The sequence below is a fragment of the Odontesthes bonariensis genome, chromosome 22, assembly GCF_027942865.1.
Source record: "Odontesthes bonariensis isolate fOdoBon6 chromosome 22, fOdoBon6.hap1, whole genome shotgun sequence".
Lineage (NCBI taxonomy): Eukaryota > Metazoa > Chordata > Actinopteri > Atheriniformes > Atherinopsidae > Odontesthes > Odontesthes bonariensis.
In genome coordinates, this window is record NC_134527.1 from 9,069,850 (window position 1) to 9,077,856 (window position 8,007).

Sequence of the window (8,007 nt, forward strand, 5' to 3'; positions counted from 1 at the left end):
CACGCACACTTTCGTCCTCCTCTCCTTCACGCGCTCTGCTGCTCCGTCAGACTGAACAGCCACAGTGACGTCTCGCCAACGCTGGAAAAGTCAAACCGAGAGCCGCGGACAGGTTAAGGGGACGCGCGAGCTTGGATTGAACCCAGGTTCGCGCGTGCACGCACACGCCCCAGGGGTCTCAGACTGAAATGAATTAGCCTCCTACGCTGTGATGACAACACATCAAACCCACCCCAGAATTTAAGTTTAGCATCCTTTTTTTTAGCTAATTTACTCACCAGGCCTATATCGGTGACCTAATTAATATCAATTTCAAATTAATTTCCACACAGCTCTAAAACCAGTCATAACTACATAACACGCTGCAGACATCAGATGGGTGTCTGCTGGTCGGCTGCACACGCACTCTGAGATACAAGTTAATTACCAGTAAACTGATGTTAAACGCGACTGCTGGCAGCAGAACCAGCCAGAAGAGGAGCCTGGCCCTGGAAAAAGGTGCCTTTTAAACACCGACAGAGTGGAGTGAAACAGCCTGACCGTAGGGGCAGGAGAAAGGCAGAATAAAAGCTGAGACAGCAGACAGACAGGCAGGCAGGCAGTCTGGGGATCAGAATAATGTCTGTCAGAGCAGCTGAGAAGGCTTTTCGAAACACGACTCTTTACTTGTGCAGGTTGTTCCCTTGGGATGAAAGGCAGCAGGAAGCACACTGTAGCCTATAGAATATCATATGTTGTAATTGAAGGTAAGAGGAGCTCCCAACCAGCACACGATGCCTTAAAAGGCGGCAACAACTCACCTGAACGGGGCTCTGAAAAATCTCGGAAGGATTATTATATTTTGTCGAAATGGAGCGGTTTGTCAGCGCACCTTTCAAAGGGCCAAACTCTCTGCTGCTACGGCTGAGTGACGCGCCTTTCCACAAAAACAAATAACTGAATATGGCGCACAACTAAACATGGTGTAAATAAATTGCCAGAAAAATGCCTGGAAGATGCTAAAGGGAACCCCACTCTCAGTCACAGTGCGCTCCTGATCGCTGTCGGATGCAGCGAAGTTGCTCTCAGGGCGAGTTCTTCCACAGCCCGCATGTCATGCCACCACAGATACAGGCGCTGGAAGTAACAGGCGTTCTTTGTGCGAGTTTGGAGAGGCTGGTTTCAGAAAGCAAAATGCAAACATGAACAGCAGCAGCATTTGTTGGGACTGATAACGATCAATGAAGAACGACTGCGTATAGGCCTAGCCTACAGAAAAAGTAACCAAAGCACTGAGTCCTTCTCCGGACGAGCAAGGAGAAGTTGTAATTGTGTGAGTGGTTTGCAGATGACACACAGACGTTAGAAAAGCTCCGGGGATGTGTCATTAACAGCATCCCTGCATCCTCAACAACGTGGATATCAAGGATGCAGTGGCGTGTCATCTGTTTGAAAGGTTTCGTGCACGTTTGAATCTTGATTCAGTCTAAAATGAGTCTGATGGTTTAGAAAGATTACCCATAAAGGCTTTGATGTTGTAAAAAAAAAAAAAGTATTTGATCCAACTTGTTTTCATTATTATCAGTATTGTTTTTATTCTGAATCATCCATTCATGTCTCTGAGTACTTGGCAGTCAGGTTGAAAGGCTGCAGGATATCGGGATTGGCTGTAATTTATTCTCGCGCAGTCTTTTTTCACAATAGCATCTTGATAGGATAAACATGACAGCGTTGCTTTTAGGCTCAGTCTTAAATCGGCGCGTGTGTGCGCAGCTCCTGCGTGTGCCACACAGAGGAGAGAGAGCGCGAGCCCCATCTGCTCCTTTTCAAACCAATTTAGGCTGTCACCGCGCGTGCTTTTGTTTCGTGGAGGGACGCCACGGGAACACTCCTAGATGGGACGGGGGTGGCGGCGGACGGGGGAACGCGCGGGCTGCAGGTGACGTCACAACGGAGACGCGACAGGAGTAAATGAGATGCAAAAAGCAAAAAAAAAAAAAAAAAAAGATGCAAAAAGCCAGGCAGAGGTGGAATAGTTTATTTGTTTACTTATATTTTTAAAAAAGGAAAAAAGAAGAAAAAACAGAAAAAATTAGTAAAAATTGTCAAACTTAATTTTTTTTCCTTTCTTTCCCCCCAATTTTTTCTTTTTTCTTGGAGAGCCTGTGCAGCCCTGTTTTTTTTTTAAAATAAGTTGTCTATATTCAGGTGACTTCATCTGGAAGCTCACAGCCCATAAATAAAGGGTGGATTTCCCGTGTTTCTAAACGACACGTTTCGACACTAAACGATTTGTCACAGATGCTGTAAAAGAGCATAATGAGACAACTTTTTTTTGTGTCCCAGAGAAAGGTGTCTCTGACATGTTATCAAAGGCAGAGCACGACAAAAACCACGCGAAGCAGCAAAAGGCTTATTGGAATACAATAGCGCTATTAGCCCCGTTGGAATACACTTCACTTATTTTTCCATAATGCATTAGTGGCTCGGCCTGCTGAGAAATTAATCATGCGTTAAAAAAAAAAAAAAAAAAAAGAATTGCTTGCGTGACCTCAGAGGGTCAAACCGGAGAGACAGATGAAGAGAGGCAGAGAGGGCTCAAAACATAATAAATTAAGAGCTACAATACTAAGTGAGCTCGAGACATTTAACATCAAATCTGTCAATAAATGACGCATGCCCCAGGTGAGTGATTACCATATTTAAAGGCATCCCCTCCTTCTCTGAAAACTCACACTGAATCAAGTCTCAGTATGGATTTTCATTTTTAATATGAAATAATTTCCCTCAAAATTACCTTTCAAACTATTAAACGGCCGATTTAATGGAAACATTTCAACCATTTCCATATGGTATTTCCGGCCTTGCTCCAGGATGTATCAGCTATTTGCCTAAGCTACTCTGAAATAAACGGGAATTTAACCATCAAACAGATCCCAACGCTTATATTAATTTGTTGTGGATTTAATGGCAGATGTAGGCTACAATATGGTGCACAGTCGCCTTGCAATTCCCCGGTTGTAATCCTTACTTAATGCTGCACGTCTTTCGCTGAATTTGAGTCGTCTGCATGAAGATTTGCAGTGCATTAACATGAGCACACATCTTACACAAATTAGAAAAAAAAAACAACAACAACCCAAAACAATAATTAAGATGATTGTGGATGATTTGTTTTTATTCATTTGCCTGCTAAGGTCCATCCATTTCTGCTGATGATGAAAAGCCTTGCTGTTGATTTAGATTTAGAGGGGGTGTGCGCGCGTGAGCGTGCGCGCGTTCCCCTGTGCCGCAGCACGTGCGGGTCATTACTCTCCTGCTTCATGGGAGCATCACTACGTTATTAGAATAAAAGAAAGCAGGAACATTATTGGTCTATTTACAGTATTAGTCTTGCCATGTCACAGCCTATTAAGCTGCATTATTAGGCGCTGCATACTACTCTTTAAAGCAATGGGCCGCGGTGTAAAATCAGAGTGTCTGCAACCATTTTTTCCAACACTTTTGAGTTGAACTTGGATGGGATTTTTTTTTTTTGGTTGCTTTTTTTTTTTTTTTTAATGTTTCAAGCACAGAAGTGCGCATGTCGAATACACGGAACCAGTAAGACGCGCAGAGCTATCTGTTCTAATCAAGCTTTTATTCGCCATGCCTCCATTTTTTATGTCCCCATACTAAGACGGATGCGGGCCCGTGAGCGACGTTGTCCTCAGTTTGTTAGATGTGAGCTTGCCTGAGGCGCTTGTACCAATTAGCAGAACAGGCCAACCACTAAAGATTCCCATTTTTCATCGCAGATCTGGAACATCAGCCTGTGAATTATTACAAAATTTGCAAATGCAGGTGACGCAACATATAGGGCAGAGAGGAGTTAGTACCTTCAATCTTTTATAATAGGGGCAAGCTTTTTGATTGGTTGATTTATAGGATTTTGTTGAAGGAGGCCAACCAAAACATTAAACATTTTGTGTACTTTGTTTTTTGTAATCTGAATTGTGTGTGTGTGTGTGTGTGTGTGTGTGTGTGTGTGTGCGTGTGTGTGTGTGTGATAGAGAAATGCTATTAAAAAAAAAAATCCAGTTTTTGTAGTTGTTTAGTGTCAATTTTAAATATGGAGGGAGCCTATGAAACAATCAGAAGTCTCAGTTTAGTTCTGCATGTCTTTACATGATATTACAGAAACACCTGAAGTTCAAGATATCACTGCAGAGCCCATCCACGTCCAAACTGCTGGTTAATTTGAGGGAAGACTAACTGCACTGTAGGTTTCAGTTGCTGTAGATCCATAAGACTCCATCGTAAAGCATCATTCTGTTACAGTTCTGAGGCCTGACTGTACTAAATTATCCATTTGGATGGTGTAAAAAAAGTTATGCTTTCTTTTAATTAATTGAAAAAGTATTAACCCCGCTCTTATTCAGACACACCTTCCTCTGAGACAGCAGCTGGTGATCTCAGCCTCTGCACATGAAAATGGAACAGTCCTACAAATTACAGCACAGTGTGCTGAAATATAAAATGTGTAATATCATTCTTGCTCATACGCCAACAATTAAATCCCCTTATGAATTTACTTCTTTGTCTTCCATTTAAATAATGCACTCAGAGTTCTGGAGAAGGCATGCTCCTTTTAACAGGTTTCTTGTTGCACTTTGTGAAAGCTTTGACCGCTCCTCTGTTGTTACTCAGACCAAAAGTGGGTTTGTGGTAGTTTACATCAACTTCAGTGACTCTTCTTGTTGATATGATCATTCAGTTTCACCTTTTTGGACATTTAAAACATTTCAAATAGAATTTTGTGGTTGTAGGATACATCTCTAAAAGACTAAAAAAAAAAAAAAGGGATGGTGTACATTCAGAGCTGCAGATATAATTTTATCTGCTGAACAAATCGGGTCCTTAATTAAAGGCCTGCTTGACTTTTAAAGACCCCTGCACACAAGCAAACTTGTAGAAGTTATTTTAATTGGAATGAGTAATGAGACGTTAAAAGTGAACACTGAGCTGAAGTCAATTAGCTCTGCAGTGCAGACAGACTGCTGGGCGCTACGGTGCGCTTTAAAGGCAAGCAGAGAGTCTTCAAGGTCAGAGGGGCTGGATGTGCGTGTGTGTTTGTGTCGCTGTCAATAAAGGCATAATCTGACTTTGTTTTTAATTAAACACATATACTGAACAGAATGGAGACATCAGGAAAGTCAGATACACACCATTAGCACATGGGTGAATTCAGTTTGAATTGCAAAGATGGAAATTTCAATCATCAAAAATAAACATAGAAAAGCATCTTAATACAGTCCAGTCCAGTCAAAATTGCATTATCAATTGATCATAATTGACTGTTAGGACAATTTTCTCATGTGAAGTGGCTTCGATATCAGCCCAACTCAAAAAAAGTAATTTTACATTCACATGACATTTTGAGGTAAGTGAGCTAAACACACTAAAACCACTGGTCCTGCTCTTTGAATTTTCTAATTAAAAAATTAAAAAAAAAACTCAGATTGATGTTTCAAGAAAGTCTGTGCTGGCTGCTTTTGAAGTAGTAGCAAGTCTGTTGCACTAATGAAACACGTTTGTGCGTATTTGTGCTGTATGAGTTTGTGTCTCAATTTCCTCACAATATTTTGCCAGGCACTGCTTGAAAAAGTATATGAAAAATTAGGGTCTTCCTGATACTGTTAAATAATACCATGTCAAACTTCAAAATGCATTTTAAAAAGATAAAAACACCCTAATTCTTGTTCACTAAGGACAGGCATCCGTGTGTTTATGACACCAACTATGAATGTTACGGTTCAAATCAGACACATGATGCTCTTTGTCTTGTGTTACTCATATGTGTCACCAGATTATAGTTCATAACATTTTACAGCACTACACGTTTGGATCAGGTTTGTAAAGGGAAGAGAGACAGAGAGATCAGAAACAAGCGACACACCATCAGACCTCTCGTCCCAGAGAGTCATTCAGCTCTCTGCAGGGTGTCAAAGCGACACTTCTCGGCAGGGAGAAGATAACTAACCGAGATGATCTCACAGTATCATGGCTTAATTTTCTTTACTGGGGAATATTTGGCGCTAATGTAACTTAAATAGGCTATTGTGGAATAAACTGCATGGTTTTATATGGGACATAAAATCATGGAAACTCACCAAAAAGGAAGATTGGCACTTAGGCCTGCTCAATGTGTTAAAATGGATTCTGAATGAATTACCTCAAATGTCTCCCCATAAGGCCTGTACTAAGTACTTTCTGGCTGTGCGGATGTGTGTGTGTGTGTGTGTGTGTGTGTGTGTGTGTGTGTGTGTGTGTGTGTGTGTGTGTGTGTGTGTGTGTGTGTGCGTGCGTGCGTGTGTGTGCGTGCATGTGAGAAAGAGAGTGAGACAGGGGGTTATATTATTGTAAATCTTTTTCCAATGACCTTAAGTCTTTAATGATAAGAGTGCCTGAAAATAAAAGCCATGATTAACATTCTGACTGACGTATTCATACAACTGACACTTAGAATTAAGTGTGCTATCTAGGAGCAAAGCCACAGGACTTCTGCAAGGATTGAACCTGCAACCTGTTGATTGTAGTTTCTTGCAATCTAGCCAAGAATAGTACATCTAAAACAAGTCACACATGGACAAACACCTGGAATATCGATGAAATACTATTTTACAAGCACGCCCAAGGAGAAAGCAACCCAGGTGAAAACTGGATGAGCGAAGTATCGACCACCATCATGACTAAGGTGCTTGGTACAAGAAAGGGTAGCTACTATCACAACTAGACCTGGAGAGCCCCCAACAGAATGACAACACTGCTGAGGATATATAATAATTGGGCATTTGGGAACAACATCTGAGGGTCAGAGCAACAGCTACTGGCTGATGGAGTGATCCATCAAGACTCATAGACTGGTGACACTATTTGAGCTCTCACTGGACCAACTACAAGAAAGCAGAATCAGTATTCTCCACATATATAGTAGAATGTATGGCACTGTACAAGGCTAACAAAGCACTGATAATATTCAAAAAACTAAAAGCAGCTATAGAAAATAATACACTGGGAGTAAACTTTAAGGCCATTGCACAGGTTATTATCAAGTACTGTGCATATGAAGTTGATGCTAGGTCGCTGCTAATGAAAATCAATTCCACAGAGGTCTCCCTGGTAATAGGAGTAATAGAGAATGTGACCCTAAAACTGGAAGAGTGACTCCAGTAGATACCAGGTACAACATTTGAGTGCTCTGAACTCAATAGCCTGTGTTGGTTCATGCAGGCCAAAACAATCCATGACAATGCTTGAAGAATATGCAAGAAAGAGCAACTCCATGTGATTTGTAAAAATGTCCTTGATGAATTAAAGTTACCTTGTAAAAATAATGGATTTTTGTCCAAACCATGAAAATCTTTTAAATTCTTTTTTTTTACTCTAACCAAGTGTGTTTGGTTTCTAACCCTAACCAACTGAAGTTATTAGCTAAACCCAACTAGGTAGTGTCTAACGTTCCTCATAATATGTTGTGTTCACATGTAACCAATGCAACCAGCAACATGGCGTCCATGCAGGTGGTGGTGGTATTGTAAATAACCATAAACATCATCTTGAACGTGACTCGGGAGTGAAACCCTGTTGTCATATGTAGGACTCAAACATCCGTCATGAATACATAAATAACTGGAAGCACTGCACAGTACCTCGACATCTGCCCTCCCCATGCCCGAGTATTTTGTGGCTTCTTAAAGGAAACTTGAGAATGACGTCTGCTATGGTGTGGAAATGCTTATCAGTCATATTTCAGTCCTTTTTCTTGGAAGGGCGGTACTTTACAAAACACCGCTATGGGTCACATGTAAGGCCACAAACATGATCATTTCGATTTCATGACTCAGAGTCCTGGAAAAAGTTGAAATGCAGAATCTTCAAGAAGATAACTATGAGTAACTGTCTGGTCAGTAAATATCCTTTTTAGCAAGTGTCACAGCTTGTACATGGTTTTGTAGCCAGCTATGGGTCTTTTGATTCTAATGCTTT